The sequence below is a fragment of the Schistocerca gregaria genome, chromosome 3, assembly GCF_023897955.1.
Source record: "Schistocerca gregaria isolate iqSchGreg1 chromosome 3, iqSchGreg1.2, whole genome shotgun sequence".
Taxonomy (NCBI): domain Eukaryota; kingdom Metazoa; phylum Arthropoda; class Insecta; order Orthoptera; family Acrididae; genus Schistocerca; species Schistocerca gregaria.
The window spans coordinates 206,913,754-206,940,383 of NC_064922.1; the positions used below are offsets into that span (position 1 = coordinate 206,913,754).

The 26,630-nt window shown below is 41.9% G+C and overlaps 1 protein-coding gene across 3 annotated transcripts in view; it reads right to left on the reverse strand.

The window, feature by feature from the left end:
* Positions 1–5,754: 5,754 nt before the first annotated feature.
* The window catches only part of LOC126354842 (transmembrane protein 19), an 85,308-nt gene continuing 64,432 nt past the window's right edge, over positions 5,755–26,630 (reverse strand). For 2 of the 3 annotated variants that reach the window (XM_050004819.1, XM_050004821.1), the window contains exon 8: positions 6,907–8,296. The gene's annotated coding sequence lies outside the window, so the exon portion shown is untranslated. Of the gene's footprint in view, positions 8,297–26,630 lie in introns of all 3 variants that reach the window. The other variant, XM_050004820.1, reaches the window with a different exon arrangement.

A 26,630-nucleotide genomic window follows, 5' to 3' on the forward strand; every position in this document is an offset into this window, starting at 1 on the left:
AATACTGCATGCACCTGGCAACCTTAATCCTTAGATTGCAAAATATCATGTGAGAAAAGGGCCAGCTGAGTTTCATATGATCAATGTTTTCAGAATTGATGCTTACTTGCTGGGAGGAGGTCATTCCATTTGAGTTCAGAATATGTTCTAAGATTCTACAACAAATCGTCGTCAGGGATATTACACGGTAGTTTCATGGATTACTTCTACTACCCTTCTTGCAGACTCTTCACTACCTTTCTTGCAGACACTCTAACACCCTTCTTGTGGACAGAAATCTGGTGACATGATATATTGTGTATTTTTGATTGTTTAGAGGCTTGCAAAACATAATTCTTTCTACATCATTGTTGTAAACCACATTTGTGCTGACTGAAAATTTTGGCAATAGTACCCTCATTCAGACAATAATTCCCCTCAATTTTAGTGTGTATCTGGGTAAATAAAGGGTTTTCTTTAGAATTTTTGAAAGTTATGACTGTTGCACATAATTTATTTTATAGAAAATAAATGGTGCAAGACACTTCACCCATTGGGAAGCTCGTTGTGTTCCATGTCAAGGGGAAGGATCACTTTTTGCAATCAATACGTAAGCCAGTAAGTGTAACTAAACAAGTTCAGGAGGCCATTTTTGCCACTGAGGGAGTAAGATGCAACCCACTGCATTGAAACAAATTATAAAAAGGGCTTCGAGGTCAGATTTGGAATGTTCCAGAGACCAGCAGAGAAGCCATTCACATGAAGGAATTCGGCTGGGCACAGGGGCCTTTAGAATTAGCCTCATATTGAGCCTTTGTTCTGAGGCTAGTGAGCCATTGCTACACAGCAGGCAACAACTTTTCATGGTGTGACAGGCCTAAAAGACACTGGGCATGCCATGCACTCCCTGCTTATCACACTACTGTAACCAATGGAAAGGCTTTCTATGTGATTCACACGAAGGACTGCTTTTTAGAGATGGGTATGGCTAGTTTTACACCAAGATTGCCACAGAACTCCAACTTGGCTCCTAAGGAGACCCAGAATTATTTTTGATTTGATGAATAAACAAGACTGCACTTCTCATTTTATATTTCAATCTCTGTTTTTTTAACTTTTAGATAGGTATTATGGTTTTAAAGTGGTGCACACTGATTTCTCCAAATGCAGGGACCCCCCTTGGCTGTTCAGAAACGTTCCCCGACCATGTCTTCAAGACTCACTTTCCCCTTACATATATATCTGCTGCAATTCCCTTAGTGTCCTAGTGCAGCACACGTACACATCAGAGAAGCTGGTCCAGCTAGTACATGACATCCTACAGCAGTGGGGGAAGCAGGTGTCAATCTACTGAGTGCCAGGGCATGCAGGAATTTAGGAAAATGAACAAGCAGGAAAAGCTGCCAGGAATGTGATAGGACACAATTTGCCCCCTGCAGGCTGTCATTTCACTGGTGGGTTAGAGATCCACGCAACTGTAGGGAGAGGAGCAGCTGGCAATGACAGATTTTAAAATTTTGTGTGTGTGTGTGTATGTGTGTGCGTGTGTGTGTGTGCCGCGCACACTTTGTTTCATTTTAGAATGGCTGCCAAAGACCTACCCCTCCCACGTGAGACAGCCTCACTGAAGGCACATTCAGTGCCAGGCAGGAGAGTCTGTGTATTCCAGCGAAGTTGAGGATTATGCCAGACAGGCTTTGACAAGAACTGGACAAATCGTGTCTCACATAGGGCAAGGGTGGCTCTATTGGCATAGAGAAGCCAACCCTAACAGAAGAATCCAGGCCAAAGGAAAATTCTAGTCCACTACGTTGGACTTTGGGTGTGGGGCTAACAACTCCACATTGTAAAATGGAATTTTTGCAGTGACCACATGTTGTCCACCAAAGGATACAGGTTACAGTATGATGACCCAGCAACGAAAAAGGTTAACGAGAAGGAAATTGGACATTACGATAGCCACTTGCAGTGTGAGGACGTGTAAAACACATTGCAAATTGCAAGAAATTAGAGAGGAAATAGATAAGTGAACATAGCTGCCTTAAAAGAAACACGGGAAGGGGCAGAGAATGGAAGTATCGGGGAAACATTTACTGTGGTATAATGGAGGGGTACAACATACCAGCTTTCTTAAACATAGGTCAATGAAAGCAAATGTACTTAGTTTGACAGCAATTAGTGTTAGGTTCTATTCTTTCAGATTTAATAAAATAAAAATTTTAATGTTAAACAATGGAAAATCCAGGATGGAATATAACAATGTTATGAGAAGGAAAGTTGCTACTCACCATGTAGCGGAGATGCTGACTTTGAGATGCTGACTTTGAGATGCTGACTTTCAGATCTGCAATTCAGCATCTCCAATATGTGGTGAACAGCAACTTTACTTCTCATAACATTGTTACATTCCATCCTGGATTTTCCATCGTTTGATTTTTGCCTGACAGCTTTTCTTCGATCCTAACCCAGTGCTGATTTCTTTTGTTACTATTTGCTTTTGCATAATTATACTGAATGTCCATCCCTCTCTCTCTTCTTTCCTGTGTTTCTCTTGCCGTCTTACAAACCGCACTGCACCCTCTACTTACGTGCCACACTGTATCAGCCGTCTCGGCCGCGCACCACAGATGGCGAGAAGACCAAGCTGATTGTTGGTGCAGCATCTTATGTCACACATTACTCCTGCCAATTTAATCAATCCTATACTTTCAAATTGATCCATCTACCTGCGTCATTTCCTGTATTTTTGTGTGTGAACTCCCAACCGCAGTAATAATAGACTAAGGCTTATAGATTTCGTCAGTGAGAGTGGGACGATGGCGAAAAGCCCATGGTATCCAAGGAAACACATTAAAAAGTGCATAAAGTGTAATACAAAATGGGATATCTCCAAAATTAAATAGAAGCAAGAATTATAAAAGGGGTAATTATAAGCATTTTTTGAGGCAAGAAAGAACAAAAAGAAGGAAGAGGATATGGAAACTAAATGGGGGGAGATACTGAAAAGGACCATCAGAGTAGCTGTGGAGGAAGTACTGGGAAGGGTAGAACACGAAAGAACAGTTAAATGGTTTGACAAGGAGTGTCCACAGGTAATCTAAGAGATAAATGGAGCAAAGCAAAGAATGGTCCAAAAGAAAACAAGACTAGTGGTGAAAGAGAATAAAGAGAAGAGGGGAAAGAGTGAATTAGTTATACGGGGTGAAGAAAAGGCAGTATGAAAGGAGAAAGATAGAGCACTTGGATGAAATGAGAGACAATAATGAGATATGAAAGTCCCTGTAATTAGGAGGAACAAATCCACAATGGTTCAAATATTTTTACTGTAACAAGGGCTTGAGAAATTTTATGAATATGACAGCAACTTCATCAGCTGTACTTTGATTTTATACATGCCTATGACAGTCTAGACAGGAAAGATTCTCCAAAGTATGAAAGATTTTAGAATTCCTCTAAAATCAGTGAGGCTGACAAAAATGATAATGAAAGCAACATTTTGCAAGCTCAGAATAGAGCAGGAGTTATCAGGAGAGTTCAATTTAGGGAGGTAACTGCAGGAGGAAGATGAGATCTCTGCGATGCTCTGTAATGTAGCCCTAAAGAAGGAAATTTTGCAAAATGTCAAGAAATCCAGGAGGAACAATATGTAACTGGCAGATGCATGTAGTGGCAAATGCTGATAATGTAGCATTAATTGTTAGGGATGTCAGAGCTTAGAAGCATTACAAGAAGCAGCTTGAAAGTTAGGACTGGAGCTGAATACAGGCGAAACAAAGTACGAAGGTGGTTTGAAAAGTTCTCATAATCACCAAGAGAGATCAGCACTAGCGCAGTGAGTTATTCACATGATATTCATTGGACTGTCACCTGTAAACACATGCCATGTCAGTGCTCTTGGAAGAGAGCTGTGGCAGTGACGTGGCTCTGTTGTTGTTCCTGCATAGTGATTTGCGAAGATGGAAAAAAATCAAGATTCAAACAGTGATTAAGTACTTTGTAAAGCAAGGTATGAAAACAAAAAACATTCATGCCAATTTCCAGAACATACTGGGGGACTCTGCTTCTTCATATTCAACTGTTACCAAGTGGACAAATGAATTTAAATTTGGTTGGGAGAGCTTAGATCATGATCTGCGCAGTGGTCGGCCAAGGTGTGTCACTACTCCAGAAATCATTGCAAAAGTGCACAAATAGTCATGGAGGATCACCAGTTGAAAGTGTGTGAAGTTGCTCAAGCTTGCCAGATGTCATCTGAAAGGGTATATGAAAAAGTATCTGCAAGATGGGTGCTGCGATTCTTGGCATTGGATCAAAAACACATGAGAATGCCATGGCAAAATTACACGAACTAAGGTATGAATCATTGCCACACCCACCTTATTCACCTGATATGGCTCCTTCAGACTTCCATCTCTTCCCAAAACTGAAAATTTTTCTTGGTGGGTGAAGATTCACTTCAAATGAAAAACTGATGGCCATAGTTGACAACTATTTGGCAAGCCTGGAGGAAACTCATTTCAAGATGGGGTCAAGGCACTGGAACATAGTTGGACCAAGTGCATTAATCTACAAGGAGACTACACTGAAAAATAAAAAAAAAAAGTTTCTGTGATGTAAGTACTTTTTTTCTGTTCTGTTCTGAGAACTTTTCAAACCACCAAACCGCCCTCATATATGATGATGGGAGGTCCCGGGAGAGATAGAGAAGAGACTTGAATAGAAATAAATGGGAAAGAATATCAAGAGTGGAAATTTTTAAATGTGTCGGTTCAATAACAACACTTGGTAACAGGACAACAAGAGAAATTCAAGAAAGGATAGCAAGTGGAAACTGATGTTATTAGGAACACAAAAAATCAAAATACATTTGACTCTATTAAGACATATAGTAATGTATGGATTGTGACTACAAAGGAAAAAGGCTGGGGATTGAGATAGGAAAGGAAAATTTTGAGAAAAAGATGTGGGGCAGTGAGAGAGAAAGAAAGCTGGAAAATGAGGACAAAAGTAGAACTGCAGACATTTTATGGACACATGAATACTGTAGTGAAAATCAAGCATGGGTCAATAACATGGGCTGGTCACATACAGAGAATGCTGGAAACTCTGAGTGTTTGAAAGTGTTTATAGGAAAGCCCAAGGAGACAAGGAGAAGATGATGATGATGCAGTAAAAGGTGGCTCCAAAATATGAAAGAGATCTAAAAGCAATGGGAATCAGGAATTGGAGAAGGAAAGCACTGGACAGAGATGAATGGTGGCAGGTGACAAAGAAGGCAAGGTTCTACAAGGACTGTAAGCACTGACCAGCAACCAGTAACGGTAAGTAGCTAAAGACCTTGCTGTTGTGCACCCAAACCACCAAATCATCATTATCGCCATCATCATCATCATCATCATCAGTTGTAGGTTAAGTAGATGGCAGGTTTCAGATCATCAGCAGATACTGGAGAAATGCAAGAAGAATATGAAGGACATTGCTTACAAATGTAACCCACCCTAGAATATTGCTCAAGTATGTGAGATAAGAGGATACGAAATGTATACAAAGAATGACAGCACAATTGGTAACAGGTTTGTTTGACCCATAGGAGGGCATCATGGAAACAATGAAATATATATGAGCTGGAAAACACTTGGAGATAGATGTCAACTAAAAGACTAATTACAAAGTACCAAGAACCAGTCCTTGCGTGTGTTGCTCCTGCACAAACAGTGAAGATGAGATTAGACTGATCACAATATGCAACGAGGCATTTAAGCAGTGAAATAAAAATAGACTGTATTTCAATTATTCAAGAACTATCACAATATTTTGTACAATGACGAAAATAAAAAAAAAAATCTGTAGGCATTTAATCTAGAGCTTTTATATTATTGTGTAAAAACCTAATAAAATATGTTTCAGCACCTTTCTGCAAATTAACATTAGGAAATGCTATCATATCATATTCATTTGGCTAGGTGATAGTATTTTTCTATGCAAAAAGAAGATGTAGCCACTATCAGATCTTGCATAAGATTAAACGTTACTCAGATTTGAGAGACATCAATTAACAATAGGTCTTAAAAATTTGCATGCAATAGTCTTAAGGTAATTTTTATCATTTCACTTAGTTTTAAATTAATTTTGTCAATATCATGCACAAGCTATGTCTAAATATTTTGCTGAATATAAACTTGAAGCTATATAAGCCACAAAACTGCTGTAACTGATTACAGTTTGGAAGCCTGCTAATACATTTAAACAACTGTTCATGCAAGTTTATTGTAAAGTTATGTACAAATAAGAAACTGAATATTTTGTGACTTATGAGAGAGGATTTTGAAGGTGAAAAGTAAATTGAAATCATTGATTCCAAATGAATTAGATAGTACATTCGCTTGGCTTTGTAACATCATTTTTATCTGAAAGTGTGTTGCCTTAAGAAGAAAGTTCAAATAAAATTAATAGAGGGCTTTTATTGGACATTAGATATGTAAAACAGAAAAAAATACTCTATGAATGGCAACAGAAACAGTTACTTGCATGATTATCAATGTTAGTTCTGAGTTGACTGCATAGGCTTTCCCGTTATAAAAATTTTTGGCAGTCTTAGGATTTAACGCCCTGTCAATCTTCAGGTCATTAGAGACAGAGCTCAAGTTGTTTCAAAGATGGGGAAGGAAATTGGCCATGCACTTGCAAAGGAAACAGCATTTGCCAGGAGTGATTTAGGAAAATAATGGAAAACCTAAATCAAGATAAATGGACACAGACGCCATCCCCCCGAATGCAAGCCCAATGTGTGTGTGTGTGTGTGTGTGTGTGTGTGTCAGAAAGAACACCGTGACATCAAAAACTGCTCTTTATGTGTAACTGCAGCAGTTGCAATCTGCTGGTTATTTAATGGGTGGCACATGTAGCCAAGAACTAATGCATGCTCAGACAGTAAAGATAAAGTTTCATATAGATGAACAATATTAACACTTTATTTAAAACAAAATTATCTGCACTAAAAGCAGAATTACAATGTAAATAGCTGCACAGTTTTAAAAACAACAGATATGACTAGCAAACTAATAGAATGCCAAGAGACACTGTACATATTTTGAATACAATCACATTCCACTATCACATTTATTCCTCTGAATTTCTTTTGCATGGAGCTAGTCACTGAAGTAAGTAAACTGATTAGTACACATGATCACCTATAAAACTAGATAATCCATTCTTGTGCTATTGAACATGTCTTTTGTAAACCAGTATAAACTGTAGAAAGTGGATTTTGTCTTTCTTGTGATGAAGCATAGGTAACCACAAGGCACTTCCATTCTTCTGCTGCTACAGAATTTAACACACTATTGACAGCATTTTGTTATGAATGAAATAACCAAATTTAAAGTAGATGCTCCCTTCTTAATCAATTGTGTATTTCTGATGAAGTTTTTTTTTCATTTTCCATTTCTCTACTTGAGATGTGCACATCACCACCTAGTGTTTTTCAGAATAATTAAGAAAAATAATGGATGATATAAAAGTTCTGGTCCCTAAAAAACTGTAGCCTCCAAACAAGTCACACCACATAATTGAAGCAGCAAATACAAATATACAAAACAGCACTGTACAAACACTAGGAAAGTAAACATGCTTACAGAATAAGTGGATAATTTTAGAATGGGATTTTAATTTGGTGTTCCAACTTTGCGGTAATCACAGAACTTCATTAAGTTTTTTGCAATGGACAATGGCTTTTTCTAATACAAGATAGTCAAACATATGCTTAATAACTTAATGTCATAGTTATGTAACATTATACACACTTCAAATATGAATCATTCATGGGGATACTCATTAGTAATTGGTGACAGTATGGAGTAATATAGCAATGGTTTTTCTGTTTCCTGAGATGAAGGTCTGCCTTTGTTAGTGTTTGCTCATGAAGTCTGAAAACTTGATTAGCTACAAGGAACATGCAAAACTGAAAAGGTAACCAAAAGTAATTATGTTGCAAAAGAGATAAACTGACCTAAAAAGCAGTTAGAAGAATTTCTGAAAGAGTTAATGAGACTAAGAGAGGTCCAAAGTTCAAATGTTCTTACTAAACACTTGGATGGGGTCACTATCACTCAAAATGCTAAACAGCAGTTCCTCTGAAGCTGACATGGCATAGGAATGGATACCTTTGTGACTTCTCCTCATTGTTCTGATAGATTTTAGACACACTTCAAATCTGTAATGTAATTTCTTTTCTTCTTTTTTCTTGATAACCAAGCCTTTCTCACAGAAAGTCAGTTTCATCCTTTGACAAATTCAATGACACCTTTCACTCAGACTCCTAAAAGATAAAAATAAAATATATATTACTCAATAAGCATTTGGTTGTCCCACACAAATTTAAATCTTTATTTTCATCTGTTCATGTACCAACCTATAAATCAATAACATGTTGCTATATTATGAAAATGATAGTTCCTACTCACCATGTAGCGGAGACGCTGAGTCGCAGATAGGTACAACAAAGAGACTGTCAGAAAATGAGCTTTCAGCCAACAAGGCCTTTGTCTCAGATATAACACACACACACACACACACACACACACACACACAAACAGTGTGTGTGTGTGTTTTCTATCTCTGATGAAGGCCTTGTTTGCCGAAAGCTCATTTTTTCCCAGTCATTTTGTTGTGCCTATCTGCAACTCAGGGTCTCCACTATATGGTAAGTAGCTACTACCCTTTTCATAATATTGTTACATTCTATCCTGGACTTTTCACTGCTGAATATCATGCTGCCACATTACACGTTACAATGGTGAGAGTTAAGAAAGAAAAACTTACTAGTAGGGATATGTGAAGTGCGATAATTATAATTGTACTATTAGGCAGTATGAGTTCACATGCACATGCATACTGTAATACATCTGAAACATGTAGCCACACATAATGAGGGGAATACCTTAAAATAATTTTATCCTCTCCATTGGGATCAGTGTTGAACACTGTAATTATGGTGAGAATAGAAGACAATTTATAAAAGATACAACATCCATCTGCAATTTATTTTCTTGAAATAATTTGTACTTTTACCCATAAACTAGCTATCAAAACACAGTAAGCTCATCCTCAGATTGTGGAAATCAGAGCAGATTCCAACATAAATGTGCCATGCTTCCAGTTATCTTACAAACCCAGCTGATATTCTGAAGGCAGAAGTCTCACAAGACATTCTCAGTAGTTAACAGTCAAGTTTTATAGTTTTTCAAAGTTACTGTCCTGTTTGAGCAGCTTGTATGGACATCAAAATATCTACATTACTCAGTGTTATATAACTTACAAATATGACATTGCTTTGTGTGAAGTTGGAATATACCAGTGTCAGAAAAATAAGCTGTGGATCAGTAAATAAACATAAAATTTAATTTGTGAGGAGCTGACATATAGAACTGAACTAGATAACTGTGGTAAAAAATTTATCTTGGATGTCTATCAGAAAATACTGCACAATTTCGTTAGTATACTGGTGCCAATTCTGAATTTCTCTGCTCACTATGAAATAATTCTAAATATGGTGATGATTTTACCCACAGGCCATCTTCCTCACATTTGTTATGGGGGGCCCATAGTAACAATGTGCAATTCCTTAATGAATATCCAATTTCATCCCTATGGCACTCCTGTTCCTCACCCTTTGCACAGGGATTATATCCTGTGGAAGAAACAGGTGCAAGGCCTGCCAAATTCACCCACCCAGCACTTCCTACTCCACTCCTGTCAGAGGCTTATCCTACCCCGTGTCACCTATGAAAGCAGCCATGTCATATACCATCTCTGCTGAAAACACTGCACAGCTTTTTATGTCATTAACACTACCTGCCAACCAGCTGTTATTTACTAACGTCCCAGTATCAGATACAATGGAGATCATAAGAGAGAATTTTGCTCCAGATGTCTGTGACTTAATTGAATTATGTCTTCATTCAAGCTATTTTAAATACAATGGTGAATTCTATGAATGGGCTGACGGCCTTGCCATGGGCTCACCCATTTCACCAGTTGCAGCTGACGTTTGAGCAACAAGCGTTACGTAGTGCTCCTTTGAAGCCTTCTTGCTGGCTCTGCTATGTGGACAATACATTTGTTATATGGCTACACAGCAAAGAAGAACTTTATGCATTCCACAATTTCTTAAATGGAATTCACCCCAAAATCAAATTCACCTTGGAGGTTGAGAGTGAGGTCAGTCTCCCGTTCCTAGATGTGTTGATATACAGAAGATCTGACAACACTAGGTCACAGAGTGCACAGAAAGCCGACTAACACAAACAGGTATTTAGAGGCCACTTCGCACCACCACCCAGCCTAGAAGCAAGCAGTACTCAACACTCTGTCTTCAAGGTGCCCTCCGTATCAGTGATGACGACAACTTAGAATCGGAGTTGAATTTTTTTAAAGAGGACATTGTAGGCAAGTGGGTATGATAGTTATTCAATCGACAGGGCTTTTAGGCGGAATATTTATACCGCTAATAAGAATGACGAGGAACCGCCTTCTCACTCCATCAGGTTATTGTTCATTTCTGGGGTCACATAAGCAGAATTTTAAAGAAAAATGGTTCTCTGACATCTTTCTTTAGACAAAAAAATAAAAAAATAAAAGACTTTTCCCGACGGTAAATGGATGCACCTGATTACCTCCACAATGCAGGGGTCTACCTAGTGTCATGTGGCTGCGGCAAAGTGTGTATAGGCGAAACGGGAAGAACTGTTAAAGAACGCATTAAGCAACACGAACGGCACAAGCAGCTAAAACAAAGTGCAAAATCGGCAGTAGCAGAACATCACAAGAACTGTGGCTCTAACATTGATTTTAATAACGTACATGTACTGGCTAATGAAACAAACATTTATAGAAGAAAGGTCCAAGAAGCAGTTGAAATTTCTAAGAATGCATCTAATTTCAATAGAGATGGCGGCTACAGGCTTCCGACATTGTGGCTCCCCACCATCAAGGAAGTAAATACGCGGCCGCGGTGTGTGAGCGGCATTAACAACACGCTGCAAGACACCTCGGTGGACAATAATATTTTGGGTAAACATACCCTCTCTCTTGCTCTGTCTGTTTTGAATCTAGCCACTGATGATGACCAATCAATAGCGGTAGCCGGCATTTCAACCAATAACACTTCTCCAGCATAAGTGTGGAATTGTACCTTTCTATCCAATGACAATGACCGCCAATGGTATCCACAGCAGATGAGCTACCAACACCCCTTCTTCTGTATTAGCCTATGAGTATGGCCCACCAATGGTAGCCATATGAATTTTAACCAATACTATCACTTCTCCAGCACGAACGTCAGAAAATTTCCCCTTTATAAGTGGATGTGACACTCGTCTCCGACACTGTTCTACGAGTAGTGGACACCAAAAGATCCTGAGGAAGATTCCAGCAGAGGGGTCGAAACGCCAAACATTTTAGAAGAAACATGACACAGCCTAATAACGCAGATTTTAACTTCACTGAGCCTATGTGTTCACTGAATTTTATGTCCCTACACCCAACGATTCATATGAGTTGACCGTTTATAATTACAAATCGTTCATATTGTCGCAGAAACTGTGGTGTAGTGGTTATGATACTAGACTGTTGCATCCAGGGTCATGAGTTCAAAACTCACCTGAACTGTAAAAATACATTCTAGAAGTATCCACAAATGTCAAGAATCATTGTAGTGGAATGGTCTGTAACTGTATATATACCATAAATGTTCTGGACAGAGGCAGTTTGCTCCACACCCTTCCATGTGCAAGTGCTGAATAAACCTTTGTTAAGTTAGTGTTCATCATGCATCTAATTACACCCTCTTCTTCTTGACGTTATTCTCATGGAGTTGCTGGGTATTGGAACTTGTTGCATAGTGGCTCCCACCAGGCCACGACAGAGCCGCCATTTACGTGTTGAGGAACCAGAGTTTGGGCCGTATTTAACAGATTGCAATCTATCAAAGACAGAAGAAGGAGAGGATGTTACGATGACAACAACTATGTGCCACCACATGAGACATCCTTCTGGGTTCTCTCGTGTCGATGGCCAAGATCCAAACAAGTGGCTGAAGGTATATGAGCACATCGTTGGCTAACGTATTACTCTATTTGGAGGGCACTGCCAAGTAAAGGTATGAGAACAACAAGGAGAAGCTCACAAGCTGTGAAGCATTCTAGGTGGAACTGCACAAGTATTTCGGTGACACACAATGACAGAAGTGCAAGGCTGTAGATAAATTAAGGTGCATAGCACAGCGTCCTGGAGAAACTATAGCATCCTACATTCAAGACGTCTTGGAGCTATGTAAAATAGTGGATCATAGTATGAAGGAGGAAGATAAGGTTGCACATCTCATGAAGGGTGTTGCTGACGACATGTATCAAGCCCTACTTCTGAAGGAGGTTTCGACAGCAGATGACTTCATAAAATGGTGCCAATATATCAAGACAATCCAACAAAAAAGAATTACACGCAAGAAGTTTGAACATGGTATCAATGTCTATGAAGGAGGAAGGAAGTGATTTCACAAGCATTCTTCATAAGATAATGAGAGAGGAAGTTCAGAAGGCATTTGGATTGCACAACAAGCAAAAAACTGAGACGCTTCAAGAGGTCATAAGGGAGGAAGTGGAACAGACATTGAACCCAATTTCTCGTCTTTCATTTCCCTTTAAAACAGTGAAAAAGTTGAGACCTAGGTGAAGTTACGTTACTACAATGCCGCATGAGGAACCTGTTTGGGCACCAAGGAAGACTGACGTCTGGAGGACCCAGGTTAACCAACCAGTATGTTCCCACTGTGGACAACTGGGGCATATGGTGCGCTATTGTCGAGAAAGGCAGCGAATATTTGAAGATGTCTGCACCAGAAGACAGCAAAGCGATCTTAGCCGGTGCCAACTCCGAGACGACGAAGACGAACAAGATGATGTGGGTGCAGGACGATGTAGGTCACTATCACCGCAAGCTAGCCACTGGAGAGGATGCTCCCCAACACACCAATCAAGGTCTCCATAGCCGTTTAGAAGCTCCAGCTGATCACCTAGCTGTTGCAACCCGGAAAACTAAAGGGTGCAACATTCTTTGGAGGTGAGGCCGCCGAAGAGAAAAATCCTCCGCACTCAATCACTACAAAAATGATAGGAGACTACGTCAATATCCTCATGGATGGCTGACCAGCCCAAGCTCTTGTGGACTCTGGAGCAACATATTCAGACATTTCAGAGAAGTACTGTTGGCAGTTGAAGAAAACTGTATTTGTTGACAACAAAACATCTCTCCTGAAGGTGGCTAATGGGAAATATGTAAAACCTACAGGAAGTTGTGTCATTCATGTGGGTATAAGTGGCCATACACAGCCCTTAGAATTCATCATCTTACAAGAGTGTAGTCATGACGTCATTCTCAGATGGGACTTTTTAAAAGCTTCTCAGGGAATTATAGATTGTGCTAGATGAGATGAGATACTATGGACAGAAAGATGCACATCTGAGTGTGTGGAGACTATGTGTGCTGGATGAAGTGATCAATCCTGCAGTCAGTGCTAGAAAGGTAACTGTCATGTGTCATGCCATGCATCAACCCACAGATCTTGAAGTGGAATGTAAGAGAAGCATACCACTGAAGAACAACTTGGTCATTCCAGCCTCTGTTGTCTCATTTACGAACGGATTCGGTGAACTGTGGATAGTCAACTGTTGCCGAGAACCGCAGATCCTTCCAAGACACATGTGCGTAGGAAACGCTGAGCCATTAATTGCAGAAAGAGCCATAGAAACCTCCCGTGCCGAGTCTGTGGGCAAAATTAGCACTACCACTATGAGACAACATCTTCTAGCTTGACTGTCACCAAATCTCACTAAGGAACAACAGAAGAAGCTACTTGCCATGCTTCAAGAGTTATCTGAATGCTTCAATCCACAGGTGAAAAGCAAAGTAGACAAATCGACGGTGATGCACCGGATTAGCAGTGGAGACCATCCACCAATAAGCCAGAGAGCATACCATGTGTCAGCAACGGAACGTCGAATAATTCACGACAAGGTAGAGAAAATGATGAAGAATGACATCATTCAGCCTTCACAGAGCCCATGGTTGGCACCAGTGGTTCCCGTTAAGAAGAAGGATGGCAGATAGCACTTTTGTGTTGATTACAGGAAGCTTAATAAGATAACTAAAGGGGGCATTTACGCCCTTCCAAGAATTGACCATACACTAGATTGTCAGAAGGAGGCTAAGTTTTTCTCAACCATAGACATGTACTCAGGTTACTGGCAAATCGAAGTAGATGAGGCTGATGATGAGAAAACTGCATTCATCACCCCTGAGGGCTTGTATGAGTTTAAGGTAATACCGTTTGGTTTGTGTAATGCACCAGCAACTTTTGAATGGATGATGGATAATATTGTAGGTCATCTGAAGTGGACAATGAGTCTTTATTATTTAGATGACATTAAAGTGTTCTCAGAGACATCTGATGAACACGTAAAAAGACTGAGGGCCTTTCTTAAGTGTCTCCAACAAGGCGGGCTGAAACTTAATCCAAGAAAGCGTCTCTTTGGAGCAAAAGAAATCAAAATACTTGGACACCTTGTGTCAAACAAAGGTGAGCGGCCAGACCCAGAAAAGGTGAGACCTATAATGGAATTTCCTATTCCTAAAAGTATTAGAGATGCGAGAAGCTTCCTCAGATTATGTTCTTATTACTGTCGTTTTAACAAAGATTTTTGTATTAAAGCCAGGCCACTCCAAGAGTTGTTAAAAGCCGGTGCTACATTTATCTGGGGTGGTGCTCAACAAGATTCTTTCAGTGTGCTGTGAAAATCTCTGATGACTGACCCTGTGCCTGGTTTGTATGATGAGAGAGCACCTACAGAACTACACACAAATGCCACTGGGCATGGGATTGGTGCTGTTCTGGTGCAAATTTTGGATGGAAAAGAGAAGGTTATAGCCTATGCTTCTAGGACACTTACAAAAACCAAGAGAAACTACTCAACTACAGAAAGAGAATGTCTTGTTGTGATCTTGGCCACATGCAAATTTCAACAGTATCTCTATGGAAGGCCATTCACAGTTGCTACAGACCATCATTCACTTTCCAGAATGAGATTTTCACTCTGCAGCGGAGTGTGTGCTGATATGAAACATCCTGGCAGATTAAAACTGTGTGCCCAAGCGAGACTCGAACTCGGGACCTATGCCTTTCGCGCGCAAGTGCTCTACCATCTGAGCTACCGAAGCACGACTCATGCCCGGTACTCACAGCTTTACTTCTGCCAGTATCTCGTCTCCTACCTTCCAAACTTTACAGAAGCTCTTCTGCGAACCTTGCAGAACTAGCACTCCTGAAAGAAAGGATATAGCAGACACATGGCTTAGCCACAGCATGGGGAATGTTTCCAGAATGAGATTTTCACTCTGCAGCGGAGTGTACGCTGATCTGAAACTTCCTGGCAAAGGTCCCAAGTTCGAGGCTCGGTCGGGCACACAGTTTTAATCTGCCAGGAAGTTTCATATCAGCACACACTCCGCTGCAGAGTGAAAATCTCATTCTGGAAACATCCCCCAGGCTGTGGCTAAGCCATGTCTCCACTATATCCTTTCTTTCAGGAGTGCTAGTTCTGCAAGGTTCGCAGAAGAGCTTCTGTAAAGTTTGGAAGATAGGAGACGAGATACTGGCAGAAGTAAAGCTGTGAGTACCGGGTGTGAGTCGTGCTTCGGTAGCTCAGATGGTAGAGCACTTGCCCGCGAAAGGCAAAGGTCCCGAGTTTGAGTCTTGCTCGGGCACACAGTTTTAATCTGCCAGGATGTTTCATATCATTCACTTTGTTGGTCAGCATTATCATACTGTACAAAAGTGGAAGAAAACAGCAAGATGCCAATTGTCTCTCAAGAAACCCTGTCAAGACCACCAAGACTTTGATGGAGATAGTGACTGTCTCGCTGCACTCCAGGATCTCTCTGCTGAGAAGAAGAAGGATGCCAAGATATCTCAAATTATGCTTACCTTAAATCGGTCAGAGGGTGTGAAAGGACAATTTAAGGCAGTTAATGGATTACTTTGCAAGAAAAACTTTGATCCGTTTGGAAGGAGGTGGCTACCAGTGATTCCTAAACACATGTGCTTAGATGTTCTACAGAAATTCCACGACACACCTGAGGCTGGACATTTAGGATTTATTAAGACATACAATAGGATCTGCAAGAGATTTTTCTGGCCAGGTTTATTTAGGAGTGTCCGTCACTATGTGTCACACTGTTGGGAGTGCCAGAGAAGAAAGGCAGTTAGTCAGAAACCACCTGGACGACTCATATCAATTCCACCAGCCGAAATGCCTTTCCAACATGTTGGGATTGACCTCCTTGGATGATTTCCAACATCTGCTAGTGCCAATAGATGGATTATTGTTTGCACTGATTATCTGACATGCTATGCCATTACAAAAGCCGTGAAAACAACCGAAGCATTCGAGGTATCCAAATTCATCGTGGGAGACATTGTATTAAAACACAGTGCCCCAAGGTTGTTAATTACAGATTGAGGGAAAGTTTTTCAATCAAATCTTGTAACAGAGATAAACCATCTGTGCAACATTACTCATCACATGACGACTGCCTACCATCCACAAACTAACGGGTTTACTGAACGCCTCTATAAGACTTTCGTCGACATGCTATCAACGTTCGTCAATGTTGAGCAGAGCAACTGGGATGAGGAGCTACCTTTCATTACGTTTGCCTACAACATCGCCAAACAAGACACCACAGGATTTACGCCATTTTTCCTGGTGTATGGGCATGAGGCGAGTACGCCGATGGACACTGTGTTTCCATTACATCCTGATGACGTGGACGATGACTACATTAGCCAGGTGTTAACCAGAGCTGAGAAAGCTTGACAGTTATCTCAACTCCGCATGCTGCAGGCTCAAGAAAACGATCGCTGAAGGTGTGATACGAGCATCGCCCTGTTGTCTACCAGCCTGGTGACCTCGTCTGGATCTTCACTCCTGTTCGGAAGGTTGATCTCTCTGAGAAGCTCCTCAGGTGCTACTTTGGACCTTATAAGGTTGTAGGCCAGTTGTCTGATGTTACTTATGAAGTTGAAGATTTCGACCCTGACACGAGATGACGGAAGATCAGAGACAAGGTCCATGTCCTTTGAATGAAGCCCTATATGGATCCTGCAACTCACGGTAAATTCGAAGCTCCAGTGATAGGCAACAAGCAGAAAGGTGATGAAGAGTGTAGCAGCAAAGGAAGCTCTAAGAAGATCACTGCCAGGACGAACATCAGTCATCGAGAGTCGGAGTATCCAGGACCGATGACTCGTTCCCGGACTGGTAGGACGTAACACCAAGACGCTGTTATCTTAAGCAGAGTGCAATGTCGCAGAAACTGTGGTGTAATGGTTATGATACTAGACTGTTGCATGAAGGGTCACGAGTTCAAACTCACCTGAACTGCAAAATTTTAATTTCTGTATTCGGTTTGAGTGCATTCTAGACGTATCCACAAATGTCAAGATCATTGTACTGGAATGTTCTGTAATTGTATATATACCATACATATCCTGGCCAGAGGCAGTTCACCCACACTCTTGTATGTGCAAGTGCTGAATAAACGTTCGTTAAGTGAAGCTAGTGTTAGTCATTCATATAATTACACCTTCTTCTAGGTGACAATATCGTACTTATATGAAAATACAGTTTTTTTTCATTTTGTGATGTGCAGAATTTTGCATTCCTGCACTTTGAAAGCCAATCTTTGCCCAGTTTTGAAATCTTATCAAGATCTTTTTTTGAGCAGTATTTCATCATAGATAACTGCATCATCTGCAAAAAGATTACTACTAAAATTATCTGCAAGATCATTAACATATAACACAAACAACAAGGTTCAAACACGCTTCCCCACACACCTACAATTAACTCCACATATATCACTGACTCTTCATCCAAGATATCTTTCTGTGTCCTTCCTACGAAAATATCATCAGTCCAGTCACAAAGTTCAATTGATATCCCATACAATCATACTTAAGATTATAAACCAAGGTGTGGTACTGATTTAAATGCTTTTCTAAACTCTAGAAATTCTGCATGTACCTAACTGCCTTAATCCATGACATTCAGGATCTCACATGAGAAAAGCACAAGTTGGGTTCCATATAGTTATTGTTTTCAGATTGCACGCTCAACAGCACGAAACAGCTCATTCTGTTTGAGATGCCTCATTATGTTTGAGCTCACAATATGTTCTAGGTTTCTACGACAGATGGATGTCAGTGAAACTGGACAACAATTTTGTGAATCACTTTTGTCACCTTTCTTGTAGACAGGTGTGACCTATGCTTCACTGCTACTGACAAAATCTATTTCCCATGGCAAACAAGCTACTACAATTTTCCAGTCACCAAATTCAGTAACGAAAGAAGTCATGGTAATTTGGTTGTCAAAACGAGCAATGGTGATTATTTTCTACTAACAGGTCACAATAGTCTACAAGAAGGGTAACAAAAGTAATCCACTAAACTACCATACATTATTCTTAATTTCCATTTGCTGTAGAAACTCATGACATATGAGGGGCATTTGAAAAGCCCATGCAAAGTCAGAGAGATGGGACTACCGGCACATGTCGAGAACGTGTTTAGGTAGTAGCATCTTTGGAAAAAATTTACACCAAGTTTCAGCCATAATGGTCTATTTATTTGTGTTTGGCATTCGTGTGAACCAAGGAAGTAGAGTGATTGTCAAAAAATGGACGAAAAAGAATTTCGTGTGGTGATTAAACATTACTTTATGAAAGGCAAAACGCCTCAGGAGACTAAAGAGAAGCTTGATAAACATTATGGTGACTCTGCACCTTCGATTAGAACAGTACATGTGGTTTCAAAATTTTCAGAGTGGCCATGTGGGGACAAGTGATGCTGAACGTTTTGGACGCCCTGTGGAGGTTACGACTACAGAAATCATTGATAAAATCCACGATATGGTGATGGATGACAGAAGAGTTAAGGTGCGTGAGATTGCTAGTGCTGTGGGCCTCTCAAATGAAGGGGTACATAATATTTTGCATAAACATTTGGACATGAAAAAGCTATCCACAAGATGGGTTCTGCGATTGGTCACGCTTGACCAAAAATGGAATCGTGTGAAGTGTTGCAAGGATGGCTTGCAGCTGTTCAGGAAAATCCGCAGGACTTTAAGCGTCGTTTCATCACTGTTGATGAAACATGGATACATTACTATACTCCTGAGACCAAACAACAATCTAAACAATGTTTTACCAAGGGAGAATCTGCACCAAAACAGGCGAAGACTATTCCTTTGGCCGGAAAGGTTATGGCGACTGTCTTTTGGGATTTGAAAGGGATAATCCACATCGACTATCTGGAAAAGGGTACAACTATTACAGGTGAATATTATTCATCATTATTGGACCATTTGAAAACTGAGCTGCAAGAAAAACGCCGATGATTGGATTGTAAATAAGTTCTTTTCCATCACGGCTATGCACCAGCACACCCCTCAGCAGTTGTTGTTGCAAAATTAATGGAAATAAGATTCCAACTTGGTTAACCCCCCCCCCCCTATTCTCCTGACTTGGCTCCCTCAGACTACTATTTGTTCCCCAATTTGAAGAAATGGCTGGCAGGACAAAGATTTTATTCAAATGAGGAAGTGTTTGGAGCAACTAATAGTTATTCTGCAGACTTGGACAATTCCTATTATTCTGAAGGTGTCAACAAATTAGAACAGCGTTGGAGGAAGTGTATAAGTCTAAAAGGAGACTACGTCAAAAAATGAAAATGGTTTACCCCAAATACATAAGTAGTTTTTATTTTTGCATGGACTTTTCAAACACCCCTCATATTCTCAGCTGAAATGTAACGAGGTATCTAAAGTAGAATGACCTCCTCCATTCCAGTCAGCATCAATTCTGAAAATACTGATCATGTGAAACTCAACTTGCATTTTCCTCATGTGACACCTTGAAATCCATGGATTAAGGCTGCCAGGTACATGCAGTATTTCATGATTTCTTATAAGCATTAGACATAGTACCACATTTAAACTTACAAACTGAAGTGTGATTGTATGGGGTATCAAGCAAAATTTGTGACTGGACTGAAGGTTTCTTGGGAGGGAGAACGCAGCATTTTATCTCAGATGGTGAATCATAGAGTGATGTAGAACTAACTTCATGTGTGCCCCAGGGAAGTGTGTTGGGACCTTACTGTTCATGCTGTATATTAATGATCTTCCCAATAATATTATTAGCAACCTCATACTTTTCACAGATGATGCAGTTATGTATAATGAAGCACTGTCCAAATATAGCTACACAAATATTTAGTTGGATATAGATAAGATTTCAAATTGGTGCAAATATTGTAAACTTGTTTTAAGTGTACAGAAATGCAAAATTGGGAATTTCAGAAAATAATAAAACATATTATCCTATGATTACAGTATCAAAGAGTCACAACTTGAATCAATCAATTCATAACTGGGTGTAACAATTTGCACGGACATAAAATGTAGTGATCACAAAGGCTCAGTGATAGGTAAATCATGTGGCAGACTTTGGTTCACTGGTAGAATATTGAGAAGGGCAGCACAAATGGTCATATGTTTGCAGACATTTGAAGATAGATGCAAACCATCCAAAGAAGCCTACTGATAAATTTTAAGAACAATGGATTTAGAAATACACTACAGCCCTCTACATATAGCTCCAATAGAGACTGTGATAACAAGAATAGACAAATTACAGTGTGCAAAGAGGTGTTTAGTCATTCTTCCCTTGCTTCCTATATGAATGGAATGGGAAGAAGCTGTAATAATTAGCGCAATGGCAAGTACTCTCTGCTGTGCACTTGACAACAGTTTGCAGAATATGGATGTAGATGTACTAATGTATAAGTTTTAAGACTCACATTCAACCAAATCATCAAAAATATTCAGGACTCTATTTCACTGCTGTATAGAACTTGATAACATCTATCAGCATTACTACTGAGTACAAATGAGATATAATCTGGGTGAATGTAGGCATCAAAAGCGAGCCACACATGACAACTGGAAGAAGTGCATCCATTTAGCAGCTGCAAATCCCTTATAATGGATGTCTTTATAAACACAAAACTGTGATCGGCATATATTTTATAATTTAATTAGTCACACCATGTGATTATACATTGTTATAATAATTAATGGTGTAAAGATACACACTTGAAAGTACATGAGAGGTGGACGACTGTCATTTGGGAGCCAAAGCAACACTGAGGTGGGTCCTCGCAATGGAGTAGGTAACCATGCCTTAACCACGTATGGCTAATGTGGAGCCGGCAGAGGACAACTGATTCCCTGCGAGAGGCCTGCATGGAAGACTTCCACATATTCATAGTCTCCTTAATGACACACTGTTTGTTGTGTGTGCTATTATGCCATTCTGTCTCCCAAAACCAGAAATCCCTGCAGTGTAAGAAAGAACGCAGGTCAGCTTCGAAGATGCCTATCTCCAGAGGCGGTTTCCGCATCGCCTGTTTGGCCAGCCTGTCGTCAAGTTCGTTGCCAGGGATTCCGACATGTCCTGGGGTCCACACAAACACCACGGAATGGCGGAACTGATCCAAGACATAGATGGACTCGTGAATGGACGCTGTCAGAGGGTGGTGAGGGTAGCACTGGTCGATAGCTTTTAGGCTGCTCAATGAGTCAGTAAACAGGAGAAATGACTTGCCAGGGCATGAGCAGATGTAATCAAGAGCACGAGATATGCTCGCCAGCTCTGCAGTGAAAACACTGCAGCCAACTGGCAAGGAGTGCTGCTCAACATGTTCTCTATGAACATATGTGAAGCCTATGTGATCATCAGCCATTGAGCCGTTGGTGTAAACCACTTCAGAGCCCCGGAACACTTCAAGAATCGAGAGGAAGTGACAGCAGAGAGTGGAGGGGTTAATGGAGACCTTAGGGCCATGCAAAAGGTCCAGACAAAGCTGCGGCCAAGGCATACACCATGGAGGCGTACGTGAACAGACCACAAGTTGAGATGGTAAAGAGAAGGACTCCAGTTCGGAGAGAAGGGACCACACGCAAATCTCAATGATTAGCCCCGATCTGGGCTGCCGAGGCATAAGATGGGCTGCCACGGGCAGGTAAAGGAGACAGTAATTCGGATGCTCAGGGGAACTATGAATGTGTGCTGCATAACTAGCAAGCAGTTGCGCATGTCTGATCTGCAGTGGAGGGACACCAGCCTCCACCAGTACACTGGTCACCTGACTTGTCCTAAAAGATCCTGTCGCCAATCGAACCCAACAGTGGTGCACAGGGTTGAGTAAATGCAATGCTAAAGGCACTGCCGAACCATAAACCACACTCCCATAGTCAATTCGGGATTGGACAAGGGCTCTGTAGAGCTGCAGTAGTGTACAGCGATCTGCACCCCAATTGGTGTTGCTCAAGCAACGGAGGGCATTGAGGCGCTGCCAGCACTTCTGCTTAAGCTGACGAAGATGATGGAGCAAAGTCAATCGAGTGTCAAAAACCAGCCCTAGGAACTGACATGTCTTCACTACAGTGAGTGGATCGTCTTTAAGATAAAGTGTGGGTTCCGGATGAACAGTAAGATGCCGACAGACGTGCATGACACACGACTTTACAGCTGACAACTGGAAGCGGTAGGCTAGAGTCCATGACTGCACCTTGTGGATGGCTCCCTGGAGGTGCTGCTCAGCAACAACAGTACTGGAGCAGCAGAACGAAGTGCAGAAGTTTTCTGCATACAGAGAAGGTGAGACGGACGGCCCGACAGCCACTGCTAGACCCCTAATGGCCACTAAAAATAGAGAGCACTCAATACAGAGCCCCGCAGGACTCCATTCTCCTGGATATGGATGGAACTACAGGAGTCACCAAATTGGATTTGGAAAGTACGGAGGGACAGGAAGTTTTGGATAAAAATCAGGAGTGGTCCCCCCAAGACCCCACTCATAAAATGTGGCAAGGATATGACGTCGACAAGTCGTGTCGTATGCCTTACGTAAGTAAAAAAAGACAATAATCAGGTGTTGCCATCTGGAAAAGGCTATTCGGATGGCAGACTCTATGGACACAAGATTATCAGTGGTAGAGCGACCCTGGTGGAAGCCGCCCTGACATGGAGCCAGCAAGCCATGTGACTCCAGGACCCGACCCAACCCAGCTATCCACATCAAGCGGGTTTTAACTGGGTTTGAGCGCCGGAATGATGGTGCTCTCCCTCCATTGCACCAGATCTGGTTGAATATGACGAGAAGATGTCGCTTGTAGTGAGATGAGAGATATTTATTCATCTGGCTGTGGATGCGATCAGGCCCAGGAGCGGTGTCATGGCAGTGTGCAAGGGCACTGAGGAGCTCCCACTCTGTAAATGGGGCGTTACAGGATTCACTGCAGTGTGTAATGAATGAGAGGACAATCCGTTCCAGCCGCCGTTTGGGTGAGCAAAAGGCTGGAGGGTAATTCTCCGACGCAGAGGCTCCAGCAAAGTGCTTGGCAATAGCGTTTGCGTCGGTACATAACTCGCCATTTATGGTAACACCGGGGACAGCTGTTGGGGCCTGGTACCCAAAAAGACGTTTGATGTTTGCCCAGACTTGGGAAGGTGACGTGTGGCACCCAATGGTGGAGATGTATCTCTCCCAACACTCCTTCTTCCTTTGTTTGATAAGGTAGTGAACATGGGCATAGAGCCATTTAAGAGCTATGTGGTGCTCCAGGGAAGGGTGCCATTTATGCCACTGCAGAGCTTGCTGACACTCCTTAACTGCTTCAGCGACTTCCGGTGACCACCAAGGGACTGCCATATGCCTGGGGCACCCTAAAGAGCGAGAAATCGCGTTTTCTGCTGCAGAAACTATTGTGCTAGTCACCTGCTCAACCATCATATTGATGTTACCGTGCACAGGAGACTCAGTGGGGACAGTAGAGGTGAAAGTTCCCCAGTCTGCCTAGTTCGAAGCCCATCTGGGCAGACGTCCATGTGCCTGATGCTGGAGCAGTGACAGGAAGATGGGGAAGTGGTCACTACCACACAGGTCGTCATGTTCTCTCCAGTTGATAGATGGGAAAAGTCCTGGGCTGCAAATTGATAAATCAATGGCCGAGTAACTACCGCGAGCCACACTGAAATGTGTGGCGATACCAGTATTTAAGTGGCAGAGGTCAAACTGCGTCAGTAAAGTTTCGACATCTCTGCCTCAGCCAGGATGCACGGTACCACCCCACAAGGGGCTATGGGCATTAAAATCTCCCAGAAGTAGGAAAGATTTAGGGAGTTGATCAATCAGTGCAGCTAATACATTCAGGGGTACTGCACCATCTGGAGGAAGATATACACTGCAGACAGTTATTTCCTGTGTCCTCCTCATCCTAACAGCCACTGCTTCAAGAGGGGTTTGAAGGGGCACACATTCACTACAGACTGAGTCTAGGACATAAATGCAAACTCCACCTGACACTCAATTATAGGCACTATGGTTCCTGTAATATCCCTTATAGCCATGGAGGGCAGAGGTCCGCATTGCTGGGAACCATGTTTCCTGGAGGGCAATGCAGATAGCAGGTGTAAAGATTAGCAGTTGCCATAGCACAGCCAGGCGGTGGAAAAAACCGCTGCAATTCCACTGGAGGATGACATTGTGAGACTGGGAAGGCATGGAACATTCAATGGGACAGTTTACACCTCAGAGTCACCTGCTGCCACCGATTTATTGCCCGAGGAGTCTATATCCATTGTGTCTGAGGGTCTGGCGAGATCTAGGTCCTCAGTGGACACCAAAATCTCTACCCTATCCTCAGCTGCAGAGCTTGTAGGTAGCAGCGGTGTGAGTGCCACCGCAATTTCCTGGGTCTTCGGGGTTTTCTTTTTGGATTTCTCTCACTGCTCCTTGGGTTTCCCTGGCTGGGAGTACTTCACTGGCTCAGTCTCCAGGACTGAGGATGAGCATGAAGCCATATGACCAGCTGCTTTTGGGCTCTTCAGCCACTGAAAGGTGTCATCTTTCCCACTAGAAGAAACCTGGGAAGGGAGAGACCCAAGGGGCCCCTTCTTAGAGAGAGAAGCCGGAGAAGATTTACACTTCTCCAGCTTAAAAGTGGGGATGGATGTCTCTGATGGTTGTGGGGATGTTGCTCCAGAAGTAGGTGCTGCAGGAGCAACAGGAAGGGAAATGCCCCCCACCATCAAGGGGCCACGTGTAGTCTTCCGGCTCTGAGTAGTGACCTGGGTTGGCGGAGCTCATGGTGCCAGAACTGTTGTACTGGTGGCGTAAGACGATGTCATACGCACAGGATGCAGGCGTTCAAATTTTCTCTTAGCCTCTGTGTGGTTCAGTCTGTCCAGGGTCTTGAACTCCATGATTTTCCTTTCTTTCTGCAGAATCCTGCTGTCAGGCGAGCAAGGCGAATGGTGCTCTCCACAGTTAACAGAGATGGAAGGCGGGGCACATAGAGTATTGGGATGTGATGGGTCACCGTAATCTCGGCATGTGAAGCTGGAAGTACAGCAGGAAGACGTATGGTTGAACTTTCAGCACTTAAAGCACCACATCAGGGAGGAATATAGGGCTTTACATCACACTGGTAGACCATCACCTTGACCTTCTCGGGAAATGTATCACCCTCAAAGGCCAAGATGAAGGCACCGGTGGCAACCTGATTATCCTTCGGATCCCGGTGGACACGCCGGACAAAATGTACACCTCGCCACTCTAAACTGGCGCGCAGCTCATCGGAAAACTGCAAAAGAAGGTCTCTGTGAAATATGATACTTAAGCTCTAATGGGGCGTGATGCTTCCAGAAATATCCGTCAGCTTGTCACAAGCGAGTAACTCCCGTGACTGGACAGAGGATGCTGTTCTGATCATGAATGACCCAGATCTCATTTTGTCCTTTTAGTCACCTCGTACGACAGGCAGGAATACCTCGGGCCTATTCTAACCCGCGAACCCACAGGGGGCATGTTTAGTGTCATCTGCTCTTCAATTCACATGCTGTGTGTGTGTGTGTGTGTGTGTGTGTGTGTGTGTGTGTGTGTGTGCACACTCTCACCGTCTCACCCATGCCCACCTGTACAATCGCATTAGCTCACATCTTGGAAGATAGTGTCAAAGAGACTGAGAAAACTAAAACAGAAACTTAGAACTATGTGTGTGGCTGATCACTTAAAATGTGTGGTTAGTAATACTAGACATTGTGCAGGATTGCTAGAGGCTCATTGTGGAGACAGGTACATGCCTGCATTTGGGTACAAGGATGAAACTTTGAACTACTCCTATAACAATGACTTCAGGCATGTAACTGTTGTCATGTTCATTTACAACATCTGCACTGCTACCAAAGGATCTCTAGTATCTTTTCTTAATGTATAGCATTGCACATTTCCTAACTGGGATGATGTTAAAGAAAATCAAGTCAGTAGTAGCTGGTAACACAAAGTCACAATTACCTTGCACACAGTTCATTTCCCAATCTATGTTTACTGAGGCTTTTTTGCTTCTAGTATCATATACTTTCAACCCCATGTATTTGTGCCATTAATAATGACATAACCTGTACAAAGAATT